The sequence below is a fragment of the Antechinus flavipes genome, chromosome 1, assembly GCF_016432865.1.
Source record: "Antechinus flavipes isolate AdamAnt ecotype Samford, QLD, Australia chromosome 1, AdamAnt_v2, whole genome shotgun sequence".
Classification (NCBI taxonomy): domain Eukaryota; kingdom Metazoa; phylum Chordata; class Mammalia; order Dasyuromorphia; family Dasyuridae; genus Antechinus; species Antechinus flavipes.
The window spans coordinates 237,022,395-237,047,404 of NC_067398.1; the positions used below are offsets into that span (position 1 = coordinate 237,022,395).

A 25,010-nucleotide genomic window follows, 5' to 3' on the forward strand; every position below is an offset into this window, starting at 1 on the left:
TTCTAAGAAAACAATGTATTTATTTATTGTCAGACATAAAGGTAGGGCATTTTGAATGACAGGAAAGTAAACCTAATAACAATACTTTTAATTCCATAGTAACTACAGATGGCCATTTTTTTTCCATACTTAACCATAAAGAGATTGTATGATCCATTGATTAGACTCCTGGTTTAACAGATATTAAACTTAGTTTCTATTTTGAATCTTATTAACATATTACTCACTCAATTGCTTAATGTTTTCTTATCTATAAACTGGTACATAAATGGATGTCCTGAGGTATTAGGTTATAGTAAAAACAGCACTGGAGTCAGAAAACCCGAGATCTCATAGAGCTGTTTTGAGAGCTAATTGAGATAATGATTTTTTTTGGTTTGTTTGTTTTTTTTGCTGAGGCACTTGGGGTTAAATGACTTGCCCAGGGTCACACAGCTAGGAAATGTTAAGTATCTGAGGCCAAATTTGAACTCAGGTCCTCTTGATTTCAGGGCTGGTGCTCTATCCATTGCTCCATCTAGCTACCCTGAGTCTTTTAAGACTTTGAAAATTAAGTTGGTATTTAAATGTCAGATGATATATATCACCTTTCAGAAAGGTGTGATTAGTCTTTAGGCTGATCATCTGACAAGTGTTAGAGTAATGCATAGACAAAGAGAAGTGAATAATTTACTGTTCAATATTCAAAACCAGTGGCACTCAAATTTTATTTCACTGTTCAAGGAGTAGTTCACATATATTTTTCTAGGGTGTAAAAAGTATCTAGGCAGAGATTAAGAGAACTACAGATACTTAAAGCTGAAGGAAACTTCAAAGATCATCTAGAACCAGAACCTCTTCTATAACATTCTCAAAGAATATTCTCCAGTTTTTGAAGAGAACTTACTACTTATGCCCTAAGTAGTCTATTATGTTTTTCTATAATTCTAATTGTTCAGAAATTTTTCTACTATTCTGTAATTTCTATCAATTGTTTCTAATCCTGTTCTCTGGGACAAAGTAGAACAAATCAAATCCACTTTCCAAAATAGCAGCCCCAAATTAAGCGAACTCTGAAGTACCATTTCCCACTTCTTAGAAAAGATGATAAATGTTGGAGGGGATGTGAGAAAACTGGGACACTAATGCATTGTTGATGGAATTGTAAAATGATTTAACCATTTTGAAGAGCATTTTGAGTTATGGCCAATAAGCCACCAAACTGTGCATACCCTTTGATCCAGTTGTATTTCTGCTGGGTTTGTATCCCAAAGAGAACATAAAAAAGGAAAAAATAACCACATGTGCAAAAATCTTTGTAGGAGCCCTTTTAGTAGTGGCAAGGAACTGGACATTGAGTGTATGCCCATCAGTTGGGAAATAGCTGAATAAGTTATGGTAATTGAATATAATAGAATATTATTGTTCTATAAGAAATGATCAGAAGGCTGCTTTCAAAGAAGTCTGGAAAAACTTACATGAACTGAGGCTGAGTGAAGTGAGCAGAACTAAGGAAATATTGCACATAACAACAAGATTATGTAATGATCAACTATGATAGACTTAGCTCATTTCAACAATGACGTAATTCAAGGCAATTTTAAAAGATGTGCGATGGCAAGAGCCAACTGCATCCAGAGAGAGAACTATGGAGACTGAATGTGAATCAAAGCAGAGTATTTTCACTTTTTATTGTTTGTTTGCTTGATTTTTTTTTTTCATTCTTCTGGTTTTTCCCTTTTGATCTGATTTTTTTTTTTTTTTGCACAGCATGATAAATATGGAAGTTTGTATAGAAGAATTACACATTTAACTCTTATCAGATTGCTTGCTATTTGGTGGGGAGGTGGAAAGGACCAAGAAAAAGTTGGAAACACAGGTTTTGCAAAGGTGAATGTTGAAAACTATCTTTGCATGTATTTGGAAAATAAAATACTACTTAACAAATAAAAACAAAACAAACAGCAGCTCACCCAGTACTTGCAGATGGCAGCTTTCCCTCTTCTTGAAGCCCTTACAATCACAGTCACCCTCTGTTGGACTTTGTAAGGAAAGTGAAATTAAGTAGTTGGCTGCAGATCACACAGGTAATGTCAGAGTTAATATTCAAATCTATATTTTCAATGAGGGAACAGTTTTGAAAGTGATGAGATTTGCTGGGATCACACAAGAAACCTCATTTCTGATTTTTGCTCACAGAGAGAAGTGACCAGAATAGAATGAGTGTGAAGTCTCTCCTCAGGGTGTGACATTTTGCCCAAGGCTGGGGAAGTTGTTCTGAGACAGCCTAGGGAGGTACAGTGATTCCTAAGTGGAAGGAGAAAAAGATTTCCACTGGCTAAGAGAGAGCCAAGCTCAAGGTGTTGCTTACCTACATAGAAAGGACTTGAGAAAGGCAAATGAAAGAAGAAAACACAAATTTCTGAATGATATTGAAATGAATTGATAATGAAAGATATTATCATAAAGTTGTAGTATATGGGAAAACCATAATAGATCCTTTAATTTCCAGTGCCTGGACCCTAAAATCAGCTAAAAACGGCCACTCATTTCCTGTGAGATTATTCAGTCTCTCCTAGCTGGAGCTAAGTTTATTAAGACATTCTTCTTTGTGTAACTTCCCCAGTTTTGATGATTACTTTGAAGGATATTTGTGTAAACAGCACTTCATGGGAGAGAACTTAACTAAAGCTTAAAATTACTCTCTTCATTGAGAAAGGTGACTGTTATTCTGAACCTATTGTACCCTAGACTACAAATATTTGTGGTATGGTCAATAGATATATTTCTGTTGAGGTCTAGATTTGGAGCACCTAAATGAAATGAGGGTTTAGTTGAGGTCTAGTGGCAGGTTTGGGGTACAGGGAGTCAAGCAAAGCTCCCCTGCAACCCCCTTGGATTCGGCACAAGGATACGGTGGTAAATAGGGTCTAGTAGCAGGGAGTCCTCAATAAAAACATTTATTGGCCCTGAGAGCTAGATTGATAAGAGGTTTATTATTGGGTTTGGAAGTAAGGAGATAAGTGAAGATAGAGATAAGGAGGGCACCGGACAGAGGGTCCAGTGGACAGAGGATCCTCACATGGCTAGCATGTTTGGAATCTCTGCAAAGAGGGGGTCCCAGTATCTCCCTTTTATAATGGGAGACTTAGCTCGAGGGTTTTTGGGTGTAGCCCCAAAGTTGGCTCAGACCTGGGTGGGGCTGGGACAGGTCCGGATTTTCTATTGGAATTCAAAGGGACCAGGATTTGTGAGTTAAAGGGCAATTTACATTATTAACTAGGAGAGGATGGGAATCTAGAAAGGAATCTTTCCTACATCATTCTCCCACATCATTCCCCCCTCAAGCAGTTGGAACTTAAATTCATTTAAGGAAAAAGACATGGGGCAAAATTGAGACAGAATTGAGGATTTTCTCCTTCCAGGGTTTTCCAAATTCGGAGGTCCCCTCTTCATCCCCCCCCCCCAAGCAGTCACCTCCAAAAGCATGTGGGAAAAGGGGTGCCGATCTCTTAACTGCTTCGAGCTGGCAAGGGTCGTAGAGATTTGGGGTTTCATGCCAGGAGTTGAGGCATGAGGTGTGGGGTTTGGGGATGACAGCAGGGCATCTAAGGGGTGTGTGTCCTGGTCAGTCGTTCCCAGTCAGTTATCCCATGTTCTCCAGGCTGAAGGGCAGTTGAGAGTCCAAAGATTGAAGCCCAGATCTCGGGAGCAGGTTAAAACCGGGGTGTCATCTAAGGGTGGAGATGGTGACAACAGGAAATCCATCAGGTCCCTTCTGTGGGTTGCATGTCCCATCTAACAAGAAGTAGGAGAAAATGCTGGGAGCAAAAGATTATTTGTCTATAGTAAAAAATGGTAAGTAGCTCCTTCACTGGGAAGCTAATTTCTCCTGGTGTAGGTTCAGGGTGTGAACTAAGAAGTCAGCGGAAACTGGAGGCCTATATATCTAATCAAGATAGGAATGCAATTTAAGCTCTTAGACATCTTTTAACTGTGCTGCCTTTCTTTAAAAAGAGTTGGTTCCTCAATAAGCAAAGATCCTAAGCCTTCCCCCCACTTTCCCCAACTCTTATGGGGGAGGGGTGGAAGGGGTCAGAGGGAGTGCAATGCACTCTCAGCACTGCCAACCCAGCTTACCGGCCCCTGAGGTGTTGGGACTGTCCTGGATAAAAAGGGAAACAGGGCCAGACCCCAATTCCCTACCGGGGAGCAGGACGCCGGGGGCCAATTCAGCCCCTGTGGTGTGACGCAGTTTCCCCATTGTTCCTCCTGCTTGAACTCAGGACAGAGACTAGGGTCTCCTCGGACAGTTTCCAGGGCACCTATAGGCCTAAGTCTGGAAGAGATTTCTATTAAAAGGCACTTCCGCTCCAAATGTTTTTTCAGGAGGCAGAAGTTGCCCTGAGAAGAAAAGAGCTCAGTGTCTCAGGGTAGAGTTAAAGGGAAACCAACAGCTGTTAGCAGCAGAGTGGAAGAAACATTGAGGTTGGACCCCGAAAAAGTTGAGGTGGTGGGAGGGTCCTAGGTTTCACTAGGTTGAGTTTTTTAGCTGTAAAAGAGACAAGTGTGCTGGGAGTGTTTTGGCTCGACACTTTTGCCTGAGGGCACAAGTGTTAATCAGTCCCAGGATTCGAAAAAAGCACTTTAAAGGATGGGCTTGTCCAGAGAGATTGGAATTCAGCTAATCTATTCAAAGTTCAGATGTTGAGATTTTTTTTTCTCAAGCCCAGTGTTTGTCTCTGCATTAAGAGACAGCTTAAAATCTCTATAGGGATGGGGAAGAAAGCTAATTCATGGCAAAACCCAAAAACTTTCGCATTCTATAACGTAACCTTCCTAGACATCTCTAGAAGGTGTCACAAAGGGCCCTCCCAGAGGACTGTTTGCCAAACGAAAAAAAAACAGGATTTCGTGCTCACAGCGTCCTATGAGTAATGAATCCCCCTGAAGGCTCCCAGAGTCTCCCAGCAAGCTCAAATTAGCCCGGGAATTTGAGCCGCCCCCCATTATAGAAGCATGATGTGGTGGGTTTGCCTCAGTGGAAACCTCCGAAGAGGGTCACCAACATTGAGGGCAAGGTAGCAAAGGAGATGTGGTAGGAGTGGGTGTGCTCTCCTTTCAATAGCTCCTCTCTTAACTCTAGACAGTATGCATATTCTATAGCCCTGGGCTCCTCCAGCAGCAAGTCAGGGACCTAGCCCTGCCTTCCATCAACATACAGTGTAAAAGGCTCTAGGCCTAAACCTTAGCCTAATCAGGGCCATGAGATTCCCAGCTTTCTCAAAAGACAAGGTGGGAGTGGCCCCAAGTACTTGGGTGTAAACCTTTAGATAAAGAAACTCTAGCCCCAGGAAGTTGAAAGATTAATAGCAGCAACCAAAGTGTGGCCACAAATTAAAATATCTATTTAAGGCAGTTTTACTTCAGGTAACTGTCCTTAAGTTTTAACCATTCCACCTTATGACCTATGCAGTCACACCTGAATTCAAAACTCCCAGAAAATATTAGCTGCAGTCCCAAAGGATCTTATCTTCTACAGCAATTATCATTAATCAAAGGCTTCAGATGAATCTAGTTCAAGAATCACAGTAAAGGGTTTACAGCTTATACAGCTATCTTTCTTATCTAAGTAGATGGTTTTAAATTTAACATTACACAGATCTTTAAGTCAAAAAAAAATTTTTTTAACTTTAAACTTCAAGGTTTGCAAATAACTGAACCAAATTTCATATAACTTATAATTGCCCAACAGAGATGACAAATTTTAAGGCATAACTCAGTTACAAATTATCTAATACCTCTAGAAAACACACCATCTAAGTAGGAAAGTAAACTACCAGCATTTTGTTTTAATAACCTATATTTTATATTCCCATCTTAGTCCCTCAATAACTTCTCAAAGAATGGGGGAGGGAAAACAGAGAACAAGTCTAGAGAACTTCAGAAAAGCACACAGGAAAGACAGACTTCTTTCCTAAAGGTATTCACCGAACTCTTAAAATGGCTTCAGTTTCTCCCATTAACTCATTTCTTTCTGCAGTCAAGGAATGACAGGAGAAAAGAAAAAAAAAAAAGCCATCTTCTAAAGAATTTAATTTGCCTTGACCTGGAATTTTATTCCCCAGCCATTATTCCAAAGGTCTTTCTTGAAGCTGCAACCTGGCCAGGTTGGAGCCCAAGGGGAAAAAAAAAAAAACCTTTTAATTGTTGGCAGGGACATAGAATGCCAATCCAGAAAAGAATAGAACCCAGTGTCTAAGAGAAAAAGGTTTTAGGACCAAGAAAATTAGGAGCAAAAGAGTTCCCACCTGTAGGGTTAGGTAGCAAAGTGATTGAGAGACACAGACCTAGCCTGGTTTACCTAGGTTATCTCTCCACAAGCAGTTAAGAAAAGTTTTTAAGTAGTGCCCTGAGGCTAAGAAAAAAACCCGAGAACAATTTAAAATCCCGTCTTTGTAGACAGCCTTTTGAGCATGCAAAAGCGTAATTCTGAGGCTTCTACAGTTAACGCAGGATGACCAAATCAGGGAAATCGAGTGCCCTTTAAAATGTATGGGATGAGCACACTTCCTGAGGGCCGGAAGCTGTGGCTTTAAGAGCCAGATAAAGGTCTGGGAGGGGCGCAGGTCACTTATCCAAATTACTAGCAAATTTCTATTTTAAAAGTTGGTGGAAAAAAAAAAAAAGTTGGTGACAACCTTTCCGGAGATTTGAGAAGATTAAGATTGAGTCCCCAATCTCCCCACTGTACAGTAACCCCAAGAAGAGGGCAGGAGAGGAGCATTTAAACGGCAGGTTACCAAGCCACATGGGAGAGGTCTGAAACAGGCCTCGAGTTCTACACTCCCCACTCCATGAAAGGGGGAGGAAAAGCCAGAACGAAGGTGGGGGAGGAAGAGATGCCATGTTACCCAGCGCAGTGCGTCTTGAATGGTGAGGGCTCCTCTGGCGATTCCACGCTGGAACTTGAAGGCGGGGCAGCTCATCTAAGCCTCCAAATCTTGCTGGGAGAGCAAAACCTGAAGAGGAGACCGCTTATCCCTGTCCAGGGAATAGCAGCCATGGGCAGAGACATTCTCTAAACTCACCCCAATTCAGTGACCTTTCTCCTCGTGGCTAGAGCCTGACCATTAGAGACTCCATTGCACTTAACAATGGCGTGGGAGAAGGGCTCAAACATAGTTCCTCTTAAGTTTCTCCAGCTATCTCCCCAGAACAGATCAAAGAGCGCTGGCCTGGGACCCCCGAGAGGGGTGGGGGATCCCCAGAACGGCCATGTGTCTCCTTGGTCTGGGAGGAGTGTTAAAGAGACACTTCCTCTCAGTCTCAACAGTTCCTGCAGGAGAATGCATCTCAATGTATTTCTAATCTTTTTTTCATCACCAGATAGTCCTGCTCTCCGGAAAGCAGGACTATCTGGTGATGAAAAAAAGATTAGAAATGCATTGAGATGCAAAGGAAGGGCCTTTATCTCTCCAAAGGATTTGGACAGTGGGAGTTTCCTCAAGCAAAGCATCTGCTCCAGGAAAGATTTTAGAGGCAGGGGAGTGTCTAGATTGTGGACAGGTAAAAACTTTTATTTTTCCAAATCCTTGCAGCCTCCCTCAGAGACAGCTGACAAAAGAAGGCCTTTTGTCAATCTGCAGCAATTCCTAAAGAATTGTGCCAGAGCTTAGAGGTCCCAACAACGACCCAAGCCCGACCTGAGGGCTTTGGGTGTTTACTGCAAGATAAGGAAAGAAAAAAAGTCTTTTACCTAGTCCAGAGTTCCAGATTGCCTGGTCCTGCTATCTGTAAAAAGTAAAAGCTTTTTCACCTGAAATGGAAGTAGGGTGAGACGGAACACAGATATTCTCCCCACTACCTTTAGAGATAGAGTGAGACCAAAGAAAGAACGCAGATTCTTCCCAGAAGAATACTGCCTGAAGCACCTCAAAACCCAGATTAGTTCTGAGTGCCCCGAAAAGGTTGGGGTTGTTTGATCGCCAAATTATCTAGCTTCCGGTGTTCGTTTTGTCAGGGAACCAAATGTTGAGGTTTAGATTTGGGGTATCTAAATTAAATTAGGGTTTAGTTGAGGTCTAGTGGCAGGTTTGGGGTACAGGGAGTCAAGTAAAGCTCCCCTGCAACCCCCTTGGATTCGGCGCAAGGATACGGAGGTAAATGGGGTTTAGTAGCGGCGAGTTCCCAAAGCATTTATTGGCCCTGAGAGCTAGATTGATAAAAGAGGGTTATTATTGGGTTTGGAAGTAAGGAGATAGGTGAAGATAGAGATAAGGAGAGCACTGGACACAGGATTCTCATGTGGCTAGCATGTTTGGAATCTCTGCAAAGAGGGGGGGTCCCAGTATCTCCCTTTTATAGTGGGAGACTTAGCTCGAGGGGCTTTTGGGTATAGCCCCAAAGTTGGCTCAGACCCGGGTGGGGCTGGGACAGGTCCGAATCTTCTATTGGAATTCAAAGGGACCAGGATTTGTGAGTTAAAGGGCAATTTACATTATTAACTAGGAGAGGGTGGGAATCTAGAAAGGAATCTTTTCCGCATCATTTCTATTTCAGTTTCCAGGTTGGTGATAGACAAATGAAATATTCCTCCATCTCCCTACACAGGCAGGAATTTCAGGCTCCAAAGATCAGATATTTATGCATGTTATTCTTTGGGCCTGTTGTATTTAAATTAGACAACAATCACACATACTTTATGTATTAGAAGTCATATCCCTGCTTAGGGATTTGAGCAATCCTGGCTCTTCCTGTAATTATGAAGGCTTCTTGAAGTCACATTGAAAATGTCTTTCTAAAATATATAAAGCTAGGTAGCACAGTGGATAAAGCACCACCCCTGAAATCAAGAGGACCTGAGTTCAAATCTGTCTAACTGAACACTTCTAAGCTGTATGACCCTGGGCAAGTCATTTGACCCCAACTGCCTCAACAAAAAACAAATAAATAAAATATATGAAAAATCTGAGTGAAAATTGATAAACCAAATTAAACAAGTCCTCAATTACTTTAAAAGAACAGTGGATACTTTTTTGTGACTGAACACCATTTCCATGGGTAGACAGCTAGATGGCACAATGAATAGAGGTTGGGTCTGGAGTCAGGAGTCTGAGTTCAACCTCAGACTGGGCAAGTCACTTAAGCCTGTTGGTCTCAGTTTTCTCATCTATAAAATGATCTGGAGAAGGAAATGGCAAACCACTCCAATATCTTTGCCAAGAAAATGCCAATTGCTCTCTCCAAGGGTCAGACATGACTGAACAACAACAAAATGATTTGTCTCCCTACTCTTCATACAGAATACTTTAATCTTGAAACTCTCACCTGAATTCTTAACTCTGTTCTTTGCAAGAAGTCAGAGGTTTTATTTTTTTAAAGACATATATTCCTTATGAAGTTTCTAGGGAGAGAGAATAAGCTGAGTGGGTTTTTACCAAAGTCCCAGCATTCTGCTAATAACAATTATAAGAAATAAACTCATGTTTAAGAGCTAGTAGTGCACAGAAATATAAGACCAGCAATAAAATGCCACGTATCCCCCTACCATCTGCTTAATTGTTTCCTTTCTGTCACTATGGAGCTAAATAAACCATTTAAAAATGATTCTTGGCATCCAAAGTACATATAGAAATGGTTCCTATAGCCAGAAGCTACCATTTAGACAATGTCCTCGTGATTTTTATAGAGTCCTTAATAGATAAGTAACTGGAGGTGCAGATCTAAGTTCAACTTTTATAAATGCCCCAATTACTTATTTAAACAAAAATCATGTCTACAAACATGAGGTTTGCTTGTGAAAATTATGGTTAACTGTACTACAACCCAAAGATAGTTCAGTAAAATTCCTCCTGAACCCGAAAGTTTAACAAGCTTATTCATTCTGGCCTAGGGGAAACAAACTAAGCATAGGAAAAGGCCTTTGCTTTTTCTCTTTGTCTTGTATGCGTAGGTTTGGTAATACTGCTGGGGGTTATTGGTTTTTGTCCTTTTGTTTTCCTGCAGCTTGAATAGTCTGAGGATTAATTGAAACTAAGATCACCACAATTGCCACTGGTTTGGAAAGTTTTAACATTAAGTGCTATACCAATAGCTATTATATAATCAGAAACAACACCTATGGAAAAAAACTATTAGGTCATCCAGTCTATCAATTCCCCTGTTGATTAAGAAGCAATTAAAGCTTCAGGGCTGGGTAAATCAACCATACTTGATATTCACAAAATAAATTTTCCTTTTGCCAGATTTATTGCTGTCAGTGATAATTTTGACAAAACAGTCAACCCTTCAACAGTGTCTAAAATTCCTATCTATGCTGTTTTGAATTTCCTTAGCTGGCTGAACCAAAGGGGAAATGTTTTATTGTTTGTTTTCGCATCTTTTTCCCCTGGGGAGATTAAGTGGCAAGAGCAACACCTGGCTAAACCCAGGGATGGGGAACACTCCCAAAGGAAAGAGCCTGACCACATCAGCACAAAGTCTTCCCAGTCACAGTGGAACAAAGAAGGCAGGTCTTGACTAGTCAAATGACTTATAATTTATTTGCATTAGGTAGGTGAAGGAAGTTGCTTTCTTGAAAGATGCAATGCATTTGAAAAATGCTACATCAAGAATGCATTTGTATGTCCTTGCCTTCCAAATGTACAGATAATGGAATTCAGGCTTGAAGAAGGTACAAAGTAATTGAAAAAAAAATTTGCCCTGAATTCTGCCCAGAAAAATTAACCACTGAAAAACTGATTTTCAAAGACAGGCATTTCTTTTCTGCCCCTTGTGAATGCATGAGGTAGTTATATAGTTAAGACTAAAAGCTACCAGTTAAACTGAAATTTATTTCTGACTTTATATGCTCAGATTAGTCAGAACTCGTGGAGTTTTGACGTGGTTTTTTTAATGGACAAGATTACTTTATTTCATTAACTAAAGAAACTCCCTATAAGGAAACTTCCTTTACTAGCACAGATTGGTATCTGTTCTATAACTCAAGATCTTAGAAAATTTCAGCATGTCAAAGAACTCTGAATTTAGAATCAGGAAGTTTCTGAAAATCTCCAAGCACTATCTCTGGATATATATTGACTGTGGGATCTTGGACAAATCAAACCTCTCAGTGCCTCAGGCAACTCTCTAAACCTGATTCACAAGTTATAACAGAAAAAAGGAAGAAGACAATCAGCTTTCTTTTACCCTTTTCCATTGCTATGGATTTACTGACACTTTATTTTGTGAAACTGAAAAAAGAGCTTCCTATATGTTTTGTCCTTCCTAAAAATTGTGATTCATACACAGAATTTCCTCTCCCCAAAAGACAAAAGGGAATTAGATGATGGGTCAGAATGCAGGATTTATTCAAAACTGCATATTTAGCTAAGGAATGTGGAGCAATAAAATCTGTTGCTTCTTATTTGTCTTGTAAAAGCTCCCTCCTGACTTGTAGTTTGTCTTTTTATAAAAGCTACATCCTGACTTTTTACCTGTCTTCTTTCCTAAATAACAACATCTTACTAAAAGACATCTGTCTCCTTATCTGAATGAAAAAACATCCTGCCTCCCATCTTATCTGTACTTTGCTTTCTGCTTGTAGACCATTAGCCTGCTAACTGAAGACCTCAAATTCCACTATATAAACTCTCTCAGGTCTAACAAGGTTCTTCCACCTTTGATATCCCATGTTGTAAGATCCCTTCCAGTCCAGAAATTCAATGTCCTAAGGTCCCCCCCAGCTATGGTATTCTTACTATATATTAAGCTTCATCTCAGATATAACATGCTCTAAAAACTCTCCCAATTATGATTGTTCTCTCATTTCTCTCCTAACTCTGACAGTCCCTGTTCTAAGAGCCCTCCCAGATCGGAATTTCTTTGTTCTAAGAAAAAAAAATTAATTTCCTTATGCTCTATGAGATTCTCTTAGAGTCTAGTCCATGAGCTATGGGTAATAAAGTCTTTTGTGATTATAAGAGAATCTCTTTGAATTCTTTCAAATTAACTCTGAACTGTTCTGCCTCAGTTCCTTGAATTGTTCTGCCTCAGTCCCCCGGGTTGCAATACCACCTCTCTCTCTTAATCATTAGAATTTAGGACTGGCTACTCTAAGATTATAAATTGTAAAAATTTAATCCAGATGAGGATCAAGACCTTCTATCTTAAACATCATGACTACAGACTTTCCCAATTTATCAGAATGTCTGGTGCTTCCCCCACACCCCCACACCCCGATTCTGTCATTGTTCTTCTTAATCCCAATTTATCAAATTTATGGTCCCACTCCCCACTCTGTCAGAACCGGATTGATGGTCCATTCCTGCTCTCAGTGCTTGGACTCTGCCCCTGCCTTGGTATACTCCGGTCGCTTAGAGCCATGTGTACATATATATTTCATGGAAAACTAATATTCCCTGCTGTATGCTTTGAGATATCAGGCCCTGGGGGCAATATGTCCTCAGCACAATCTCTCCCTCTCAAATAAAATATTAAAAACTCTCCAATCTCTATCTTGTCTCAGTTTCTCTGGTGTGACATCTTGAAATCTCCATTTGTAAACTTCCAAAGGGTTGGAACTCCATTCTTACTCAACCTAAGTGGGATCACAAGAAGGCCCTTGCTTTTCATTGCCCAAGCCTGGATTCTTCCTCAGACTGCTAAATGTTGGAATTGACAAAAGTGCTGAACTTAAAGCCAGGAAGAACTGAGTTTAAATGCTGCCTCAGATACTTGCTAATTGGTCCAACCTGGGCAAATCATAAAAGCTCACATGTTCAGTTTCCTCTTCTGTAAAGTGAGAGTAATAATAGTACTTACTTCATAAGGTGGTTGTGAGGTTCTAGAGATAATACAAAGTTATTTGCAAACCTTAAAGTATTAAATAAATGTAAGCTACTTTTATTTAACAAACAAATGACACAACAACAAAATTTTTATTTAAAGCAACTAGATGGCACAATAGATAGAATACAGGGCCTGGAGTCAAAGAAACCTGAGTTCAGGTATGACCTCAGATACTAGTTATATGGCCCTTGGAAAGCTACTTAACCTCTGTCAGCCTCAGTTCCTTAATTGTAAAATACAGCAAATAATAGCATTTATCTTTTAGGATTGTTGGGAGAAGGAAATGAGATAATATTTGTAAAGCTCTTAGAACAATATAGATAGGCACTAAATGTATGTTTCCTTTCTTTATTCTGTAAAATTTCCACTGACCTTACTGAGTGCTACTTTGCTATAAGCAATACACCAATATGGAATTGTGATTATGTTACCATCTGCTGTGAGGAAAGGGGTGTTATACTGCTGTGATATATCTGAGTATTGCCTGAAGCACATAAAGGTCACATGCATAGTTGTATCAGAGGTGAAATTTGAACAGCTCAACATTATAAACTCTATGTCTTGTTGCCTCTGAAAAGAAAGCTTAATAAAAAGAGTTAAATAATATAAAGGTAAGCAATTCCAACTTTGTATAGAATACATAAAGTATACTAGAAAAAAAAAATCCTATATATGAACCTTCAGTGTAAATACTTCTATCTACTTTTCTTCTGGTCAAGGTTGGTAATTTCTTTAAAAAATTTTTTCAAGTTTTTTTTTCAAATTCCATATTTTCTACTCCGAGCCTGGGCTATAATCTTCTCATCTAGCTATCCAGGCAAATTATTTTTTCATTTTTATAGTATTCCCTATTTATAATCAGATACCTTCTCATTGAAATATATTTGTTCCCCACAAAACATGATTTTTTTTTTTTTTTTTTTTTTTTTTTTTTTGTGGAATGCTTTTATTGAACTGAATGGCAATGCACAGTTGAGAAAAGCTATTGTTTAAGAGTCAGGAGAACTGAATATTAGTCATGATTTTATTGTTAACTTGCTACATGATCTTAAACCACTTCATCTCAGTTTCCTCCTTTGTAAAATGAGGGCTATTGGATTCATCTAGATCCTAACTTCTTAAACTGGAGTCTTGTAACTGAATATGGAGGTTGCAAAATTATAATTTATTATTAGCAAATGTTTGATTTTTGTACCTATTTTATAAACTTTATATCAAGGGTCATGTAGAAATTGGTTGGGCAAAAAGGGGACATAACTGGAAAAAGTTTTAGGAGCCCTGATCTAGATTAGAGGATTTTCATTATGTTTTTGGTGTCATAGCAGTCCAATAAAGACTTTGGCTTTCTCAGATTAATGATTTTAAATGCATACAATAAAATATTTAGATTATAAAACAAATTGAAATACAATTATCTAAAGAAAGAAAGAAAGGAAGGAAGGAAGGAAGGAAGGAGGGAGGGAGGGAGGGAGGGAGAGAAGGAAGGAAGGAAGGAAGGAAGGAAGGAAGGAAGGAAGGAAGGAAGGAAGGAAGGAAGGAAGGAAGGAAGAAGAAGAAAGAAGAAGAAAGAAAGAAAGGAAGGAAGGAAGGAAGGAAGAAAGAAAGAAAAAGAAAAAAATGTATGAACCATAAGTAAAAATGGCTCCTGGACCAGATGACCTAGATGACTGGAAAGTCATTCTAGCTCTAAGCTCTATCATTCCCAAATCTTTTTATTTGACTATTTTCTGTCTCCCATCTGGACAGGTGATTCTTTCTGAATTATTGTTTGTTTATATACAGAACATCCTGTATTCTCTACAGCTCTCCTGTATTCGCCCTAGAGAGATTCTTTGTGTAATAATTAACTCTTAATTACCTAAAATCATTTACTATAACACACATATCAACTAGATTTATAAATGTCATAAATTTGTAAACCACAAATAAAATACAGGAGTCAGTGTGGTATATTACATAGAATATTGATTTGGATTCACTAGGCCCTAATTCAAATCCTGATTTTGCCGCTGTGTGACAGATAACTTAATTCACCTTTGGTAAACTACTTTATCTCACTACTTTATCTCAGTTTCCTCATCTGTAAACCAAAAGAGTAGATCAGATATCCTTTAGGGTTCCCTCTAAATCCTAACTATTAACTAGAAGAGAAGATAATTGCCATTTTTGCCCCTACCTCTTCCTTGCTGCAGGGTGCTTGACAGAACTCTTCAACACAGATGTGCTTAATAAAAGTCAGTTTAACTAACTACTTGCACATTATTAACAAAGATGCATACCCAACATTCCCTCTGGGAAAAATATAAGATATGATCAAAGATAAGTAAAAAATGAGCTTCAAATGTTATCTAAAATACAAACCAGTTGTATTTTGATACTTAAATATTTTTTTCTGTCACCTTGGATGAACTCAAACATTGTAATATATAGGAATGTAAGCTTTGGAATGCAATAGGGAAAAGTGTTATAAACCTAATTTCTTATTCTCTGTCCAGAATAAGAGCTGGACTTATAGTATTTGGAGGCTGCCCTATATAATTAGTCTCCATGAGAAAAAAGTTATATAAGAAACAGTGGCTTGGAAAAGGATGTGGGATTTGGTGTCAGTAGTCCCTGGTTCATTTCTGAGCTTTGCCACTTATAATTTATTTGACCTTAGGAAAGGCATCTTTGGCATTAGATTCCTCATCTATAAAGTGAAAATGTTGGACTAAATGACATCTAAGGTCCTTCCATTTCTAAATTGATGAAATTATGAACATTCATCCTAAATTTGCTATATTGATTAGCAATAGGTATTTGGAATTCACAAGTTTATTCAAAAGGAATTTATTTGAAGTTCACTTGATTACATCTGACTTTAAGGCCTTTTCATTTTAGATATGTCTTCAAAGTTGCCTTACAATTAGAGCTAACTAATGAGAAAGTAGTGAGTATATTTTAACAAATACTCAATGGCCATTTGAAGGAGGGATATTTCAGAGAAGAATTTTCAGTTAGATATGAATTACACTAAGCTCTCTGAGATTATATGAATTTTTTCTATAGCACTTAGATATAGTAGGAACACAGAGAAGTTTGGAATAGAGATGATCTTAGAGGCCACCTAATTTAGTCTTTTATTTTACAGATAATATTTTCTTTTCACTGGATCATGTGACTACTCAAATCCATCTATCTGGATAATTTAGTAAGTTAACTTTTGTATCCATTTTGAAATAGAATATGATACCTAAGTCAATTACAGAGAAGAAAGAAGAAAATCTTAGTTTTAGGAATACAGAATTTTCATGTAATAAGATTATTTAGATATAAACCAGAGAAAATATTTTCTCTTGTACAATTAATGTATCAATAGAGTAGATCAGGCAATCACTGATCAATTGAATTTACTCAGACCATTTGACAACATCACAGGAGGGAAGGAGGGGACAAATAATAAAAAAAAAAAAAAATGAGATGTAAGAGTTCACCTCTTTCTGATTTTGATAGGCCCATGTAAAGGAAGTATAAAGAAATGGTTATATTTCTTTGTTCCTTTAGGAAATTTGAAGAAGTTCCCCAATTCTCAATTCCTTAAAGCAAGGCAAAGGGTGTGTGTGTGTGTGTGTGTGTGTGTGTGTGTGTGTGTGTGTGTGTGTGTGTGTGTTAAGTAAAGCACTGAATTAGAGTATGGCCCGAAAATTGGGAAGACTTGGATTCAATTCCTACCTCACAAACTGCATTGTAACTTTGCACAAATCCCTTAATCTCTCACTTTTCAGGACATTCTATGAGTCTAAATTGCAGGGAAGATGCTGACTTCTCGTGGGTATTCCTCATCCAGGGAGTTTGCTATGCCAATGAAATTACAGGTCTGGTACACATGCCTAAAAGAGGAGAATAAAAGGAAGGGAAATGAGAGAGAAGAAGGTATAATTTTTATAAATAAGTTATATCAAAGGAAGAATATATAAACACAGAGAAAGGGATAACATCTCATGACCTCATTCTTATCTAGACCAAACAAAGAGGAATTGAAAACACACACACACACACACACACACACACACACACACACACACACACATACACACACAGACATAAAGAGTTTGATATATGAATATATTAAACTTAAAAGGAAATGAACAAGGTGGGAAGGAAAGAGCTTGAAAAAGTGGAAAGAGTTGAGAAAGGAAGCAAACAAACTTTAATTTTAGGATATTGGATTATAAAGGAAGTATCAAAAGGAGAAAAAGGAAAATGTAAGAATCAAAGATCAAGGTCTGAGACAAATGAAAAAGATAAAAAGAAGAGAAGAAACTGACTATTTTGGTAATAAATTATTAATATTGATCAAATTACTTCTCTTTTTAATTTCTAACAAAAAAGGGATAGGAGGAAAAGAGGAAAAAGAGAGTGTCTGAAAGAGGAAAATGCATAATTAATAAGTGAAACACTGAACATGAATGGGGCAAACTCACCCACAAAAAAGAGACTAGTAGAGAGGATTACAAAACAAAATCTAACATAATGTTGTTTACAAGAATATACTTGAAACATAAAAATTCATGGAGAGTTAACAGTTTGGCACAACATGTACATAACCTTACCCAATAAATTCCTGAAAAAATCAGAGTGTTCCAAATAGTACTTAACAATTCTTTGAAGTAACAAGAAATATTAAAACAAAGTAAAAAAAAACTAGAAAAAAAAACAGAAAAAATATAATAGAAATAGAAAAGAAACAAATAATTGGCCTGGGATATGGATTGAAGGTATCATTTAAACATCACTGAATTATCTTAAAGCCATAAACAGAAAAAGAACCTAGATATACTATTTCAAAATCATTTAAAACAACAACAACAGATTTCTTGGAACCTGATGACAAAGTGAAAATATAAAGAATCATCTGCCACTTCTTGAAAGAAATCTCAAAACAAAAACTCTCAGGAACATTACAGCCAAAATCTAGGTCAAAGATAACATTGTAAGCCACCAGAAAGAGAGTTCACAAACTGAACCACAATCAGGATCACATATGATTTAGCAGCTACCACTATAAAGGTACAGAGAACTTGAGTATGACATTCTAGCAGAAAAAATATAAAAGCTTTACAACCAAGATTAACCTACTTGAAAAAAAAAAAAAACCAGTATATTTTCATATGTAGAAAAAATGAAATTCTAATAACATAGAGGATTTCCAAGCATTCCCGATGAAAAGAACAGAGCTGTGTAGAAAGTTTGAAATTCAAACACAGTTGTGAAGAGAAATATTAAAAAAAAATAAAGTAAACATGAATGACTAAAGTACACATAAAGGACTAAAAAAGGAAAACTGTTTACATTCTAATAAAGGGAGATAAGATATGTCCCATCAGGGATCATAAGAGACATAAGACACATAGAACTTAGGAGTGATTTTATCATGTTTTGATGGATCTCAAAAAAAAAAAAAAAAATTAGGAAGGGAGAGGAAGAGGAATACACTGAAGGAAAAAAAAAAAAAGAATAATGGGAAGAAATTTCACATAATTAGAGTACACAGAATAAGGAAGAAACAAAGAAAGCAGATGATACGAACCTAACTCTCATCTGAACCAATAAAAATGCTGATAAAACATACATAGTGTGTATTTTATTTATATATTTTATTTAACAGGGAAATTGCACAGAAAGGGGAGAAGAGAGAGGAAAGCATAGGAGGGAAGGTATATTAAGGGAAAAATCAGTCTTAAGTATATCAGATTCTAAGGATATTTTAAAACAGTTTTGTTTGTGGTAAAAAAGGGTTGGAAATTGAAAGGATGCCCACCAGCTGGGGAATGCCTGAACAAGTTATAGTATATAAATACAAGCTCTAATAACTAAAAACTAAGATTTTGGAGAACATAATTCATGAATCCTAAATTATTATTTTTGGAAATAATAATAACAAGCATTTAGATATAACATTTTTAAGATTGGCAAAGTGTTTTATAATATTTATAAATGAGATGATGTTCATTTCATTTTTATCTTCACAATAATAACCCTGGAGGTAAATTCTATTATTATCTCCATTTGCTCATTATCATACAGTTAGTAATTGTTTGAGGTTAGATTTGAACTTCTGACTACAGGTCTAGTACTCTATCCACTGAACAATTCATCTAAACAGATAGGTAGATAGATAGATAGATAGATAGACAGATGGACAGATGGATGGATGAATGGATAGATATGGATATGAGTGGAGAGAAAGAGATGGGAAGGAAGAAGGGAAGAGAAAGAGAGAGAGGTAATGGAATATTATTGTAGTATAGGAAATTATGAAGGAGAAGGTTTCAAAGGAATCTAGGAAGATTTATATGAAAGGCTAAAGAGTGGTGAATATAGAACTAGGAAAAATAGTCTTTTCAGTGACAAAATATTAAAAATAAAAACTTTAAAAGACTTGGGAAATCTGATAAACAAAATGATCAACTCACAGAAGATTTATCATAAATTCTCTTCTAATAAAGTGATAATGACCTCAAATTGCTTAAAAAAAAAAAAAAAAAATGAGACATGGTGGGGAAGAGTGGCCAATGCAAAAATTTATTTGCTAGACTATATGTCTGTCACAAACGGTTTACTTTCTTTCTTTCACAATTAGGACAGAGAAGAGGTAAAAGGGAGAAAAAGATGAACTTATTGAAAGAAAAAATTAAATTAAAATTAAATTGGTAACATTTTTAAAATTACCCTTTTATGCTTAAAATACTAAAATCATAGGAGTAGATATATCTTTCCTTAATATGGGAAACATCTGTAAAGAACCAACAAATACAAGCTAGCATTTTCTGTAATAAGAGAAATAGTAGTGGTCATTCCATAGCCTTTGTTTGTCATGGGTAAATTTATGACTGTTATTTGAAAAAGTTACAGAAAAGTGACCCATAGTAATAAGAAAAAGAAAAGAAATTGAGGGAATAAGCATACACAAAAAGAAAACAAAATTATTACTTCTTGCAAATGGCATGATAGTCTATTTTGAGACTTAAACCAAAAATTAATTGAAACAATAATTTCAGGAAAATAGCAGAATATAAAATAAACTCCCTCAAATCACAAGACTTTTATTATCAAAAAATTATAACATAAAAAAAAAGTAAATAAAATTCCATTGAAATAATGACAAAATAAATTAAAAATTCTAGACTATCATAGACAGAAATTACCTGGCTACAACTACAAAATGCACTTTTATAAAAACAAAGATTTTAATTATTAAAGAGATTGCAATTGTTCATAGTTAAGCCATATCAAAATAATAAAAATAACAACATAATTTAATTTATAGTTTCAGTGTCATACTAATCAAGCTACTAAGGAATTACTTTATATAACTAGAAAAACTAAATAAAATTTATCTAGGGTCACAAAAATTAAAGACTCTCAAAGGAAAAATGAAAAAAAAAAAAAAATAGAAAGAAATAGACCTAGCAGCACCAGATGTCAACATTTGGCACTTGTAATGGGCTGAGGCTTGAGTTGATGCACTGAGGTCCCAAGCACATGAGGCTAAATAGTAATTGGACCATAATCTATTAATATATAAGCTTGGAGAAAGAATGGCCCCGCCCACTCTTTGTGCAAGTCCTGATGTGTTGTATAGGAAGTGACGATTTTGGTGGGTGGAGGCAGGGGAGTGGAAAAGGAAGGGGAAGGAGAAACTGCTTGCATTTGCCATTGCGACGGCCCCCTTTCAGCTCAGATCTCCCTCTGTTAGCTGGCTTCCTGTCGCAGCTGCCCATATTGCTATCGCAATCCTTATTCATCTCTTCACTTCAATAAAGATTGAAGATTTTCCCCTTAACCTGAATTCCTGACTCCGGCTGATTTTAAATACGCAGTCATTACAGGCACTAGCTAAAAATTATAAAAGTTCATCAGTGAAACAGATCAGTTACACAACACTTAGACATAATTAGTGTTCAATATTAAATAACTAATAAGAAAAATAGAAAAGTAGCCTGGCAGAAATTAGGGTTAGACTAACTTCTCACACTACATTCTATAGTAAGTTTCAAATAGATATATACTCTAAATATAAAAGACTATAACATAAACAAAATAAGGGAGAGAGAAGAAAATAAAATAAAATAGACAATTTGGACATCAAATTGAAAATTATTTCCACAAAATAAAATCAACACATTTAGAATTATAAGATAAATAGAAGGGGAAAAAATATCTTTAGAGCAAATTTCTCTAGTGAAGATCTATTTTTTAAGATATCTAGGGAACTGATACATTGATTTATATATATGTATATTTATACACATTAATATGATCAGGAGAATAAACATTCTTATGCATATATACACACTGATATAAACAAGAATGTGAACATTATTTAATTTATTAATGATCAAAGAACATGAATAAGCAGTTCTCAATATGACAGGGTATCAACAACTAAATAGAAAAATGTTCCAAGTCATTAATAATAAGAGAAATATAAATTAAAACAACTTTTAAAATTCTATATTATTAGATTGACAGATTATTACAAAAAAAAAAAAAGAAAAAAGAAAATGACAGTTGTTAGAGGTGCTGTTGGAAAATAGGCCCATCCATCTGGAAAGCAATTTTGAATTGTACCCAAAAATCACTAATCTATGCATACTCTTTGACCCAGCAAAATAATTAGTAGTCATAAACCCCCAAAAGTTCAATGATGGAAAACAAGGATCCATAGGGACAAAAATATTTACAGTAGTACTTTAGTGATAGCAAAGAATTAAAAGCAAAGTGGGTGCCTATTGACTTCAGGATGACTTAAATAATTATGTTATATGAACATAATGAAATGTTATTGTACTATATATAGAAGCCTAGAAATTTGGAGCCAATGTAAAACTAAGATGAATTATAAAGCTCTATGACAAATAATATAGAAGTATAAATTATAGGAAATTGGAAAAGAGGAGGGTGATTAATCAGAAGATATCAAGACGTTAAGTTATGACAATTTTCCAGTTTTCTGATTAACACAAGAACAAATTGCAATAGGGTATGTTCTTATTTGAACGTCCTTGCAATAAATACTGTCTGATACTGCTCTGTGAATGATTCATTTAAATTTGATGACAGCAAAATGATAATAATTAATTGAATAGTAACTATAAAACACTTCATGTTATTTCATGAATACTAGTTAGCAACTATGCCAGATAAATTACACTAGAAATATTTCTAATTAGAAGGCACTATAATTCATGACAAATTAGCTTTGGTTAGTTTTGAGCCTTCAGTTCCTAAGAGCTCCCACTTCTGTTATACAAGCAGATGAGGGTCAGCACTTTTTGTGCCACTAATACAATAATACCACCATTATGTCTAAGATAAACCTGGATTGGAAGAGAGAGAAAGAGCTTTTGAAAAGAAACCTGTGCTTGTTTTATGAAGTAAGAAAGCTGCATTTAGTCTGAAGGGTAGTCAGGTCAAATGACCTGAGTGTGTGTGGGAAGTGTGAATGATGCTTCTTGGGATAGTCCCAATTTTAAATAACAGCTTACCTTTTATTATTAGTACATGTCTTCTAGCTAAAGGTGACATCAGCCAAAAAGTCCAAAGGACTAAAAATGGAGCAAGAAGTTCTATTTTATGGAGAGGGGAGATTTATTTAGAAGAGAAATAGAACACATATTCTAGCAAACATAATAGCAAGGGAGATTGCCTGCTTCAAGTTATCAAGTAGAAGCATAATGTTAAGATAAGAAGAATAATATATTTTTTTTCTTTATTCATGGATTGAGGACTAGGAGTTCTTGGGTCTCTTCCTGCCCTCCTCCCCAACTCACCATCCTTCAAAATTATAGTATATGAACATAACAGTATGAGTTTAGTGTAAAATCCATGTGCTTGCTTGTTTTCACTAAAAACTGTATCATCAATCTATAAAATACTGAACAGAGTTTTATTAATGTTTTTTATTTTGTTTAAGTAACTTGGTATTTAGGTATAAATCCAGGCCTTCCATTAAACTGCAAATCCCAATAAACACAGCCAATTAGTATTAACTTCAGCTTTTTCAATGAATGTAATGTTTGCTATTAAAAACAAAAAAAAGACATGAATGATCTATAGTTAAGAAAATGAGCAGCAGAGAGTAATTTAAAAATTGTTTTGTTCTTTATTGCTAAAGAGAAAAGGAACAGACAGAAAAATCAAGGCCTACTTTTGCAATAAGTATACACTTGAATTCCCATTCAGGATCTTAGGGATCCAGATGGAAAAAAATTAATCTAATATATTTAGTAAGTGTTCTGCAGTGATTTTCACTGCCAAAACATAAAATGCATTTGGGCAATACAGCAGTAGGATATATAATCACAAAGCCATAGATCAGGGATTCTAGAAATCATCTAGTTGATCTTCCTCATTCATGTAAAGTTGACCAGTGGTGAATTATTAAAAGGTTTCAGAATGATGTTAGTGAAATAAAGATACATTCTATGCTGTAATTCAGCAGATTTTCTTGTACTATTAACCTGTAATTTTTGAGATCAAGAAATATTGATAGAAGGATATGGTTAACATAGAACTCTACCATGAGCAATGCAGGGAGATACAGGTAAAACAGAGGCTATGGTCTCTAATCTGAAAGCTTAGAATTTATCTGTGAGAGACAAGGCACACATGTATGAAAGAGCTTAAGAAAAATTACAAAACACAAATAACCCTTTGTTTTTCTCTTATTTAATTTGGTATTTGGCTTTGTGATATATTTATTTATATGCTTTTCTGGACTTCTCTACTAGAGTTAGCAAAATTGAGCAAAGGGACCCTGTCATGATCATCTTAGTATTTCTTATTACCTATAGCAATACTTTTAGCACATAAATAAATGCCACTTAGCTGTTCACTGAATTGCCGACTTGTGGAATATATAAAACTGAGTTCATAAGGACAAGGAAATATTATCATTAGATTTTATTAAGGGGCCTCATGATTATAGAATTTTAAGCTCTACAAGGGAGAGAATCATGGTTTTTTCTTGTGTATTTATTTGTGTATCTGACTAGCTGAAAACTGATCATATACTTATACTCAATAGATACTTGAAGATGTGTTACTTAACAATTCATAGTAAGTGATAGAAATGAAATTTGAACCCAGATCTTAGGCTCCTTAGCCTTTTCAATGTACCTAACAATTCTTCTTTACAATGTACTCTAACAATTCTTCATACAGAGATATGCTCCTCTCTGTTGACAGTGTTAGAATGTTTCTTCCCTTCATCCCTAGTGCTATTATGCATATACCCTTGGCACATCAACCCAAAACCATTTGGATCTGTTATGAAGACTCATCCTTCTCTCTGTGACAGCTGTTTGCCAGAAATAGGATATCCCTTTAACCTGTTTCTTCATTTCAAAGGTTATGCTATTTAAGTCCAATTAGTACAGAGGGCTAAGATTTCTATGATTGCCACTGCAAGAAAAACACTATTTATGCATGATTATAATATTATTATAATCGTGAACACTTCTTACTATCTGAAAATCTCAGAAACTCAGTCATCTACTTTTGTGCTACATGTTTAAGAAAAAAGTGCTTTGTAAACCTTAAAGCATCATATAAATGTTAATCTATCATAACTATATCTTTTTAACATAAAAGAGAAAAAAATCTGTTTTCATTTATAAGAACTAGAATAAAATTTAATCCCTTCCTTTTACCATTTCTTCTGAAATCCCTCTTGTTTTTAGTAAAGTCTTTTTTCCCTCCTTGTTTGTACCATTTAAGCATCATTCAGTTTATGTTACAAGGTGCTCTTACTTTCCTTTGAAGTTAAGATGTGTTTATTCCTGATCTCTGCAACAGCAAGTCCATTCTTTTCACTCTCCCTTTCCAAGATAGAAACTCTCTTTTATTTCATGATCATTTTCCTTCTCTCTGGAAACTGAGTCTGCTTCTCTTAACAGATTTGAGTTCTCTAAGCTTTCCTTTTCTATTAGGTTTTTATAAGCAGGTGGGGTTGTGTGTGTGCCTGTTTTAAATTCCACAACTCACGTGCTAGATGTAATTAGACTCTTGCTTGTCTCATAACCAACAGCACTGAGGAAACTTTTACTGAAATAGTAAGAGAATCTCTGAAAAGTCTTCCAAATGCTCTTTTAGTCCAAATCCTCCAGGAATGAGGACTTCAGAGTTTCCGAAACAGAAAGAGCTGCTGGAAGCTC

The 25,010-nt window shown here is 36.1% G+C and overlaps 1 long non-coding RNA gene across 1 annotated transcript; it reads right to left on the bottom strand.

Annotated features, from left to right (window-relative positions):
- LOC127562525 (uncharacterized) lies at window positions 1–24,735 on the bottom strand. The gene is made up of 3 exons (XR_007953690.1): window positions 24,607–24,735; window positions 16,522–16,679; window positions 1–3,777 (listed from the first exon to the last, which is right to left on the bottom strand). It is a non-coding gene; the product is annotated as an uncharacterized LOC127562525 (long non-coding RNA).
- Between the last annotated feature and the right edge of the window lie 275 nt (window positions 24,736–25,010).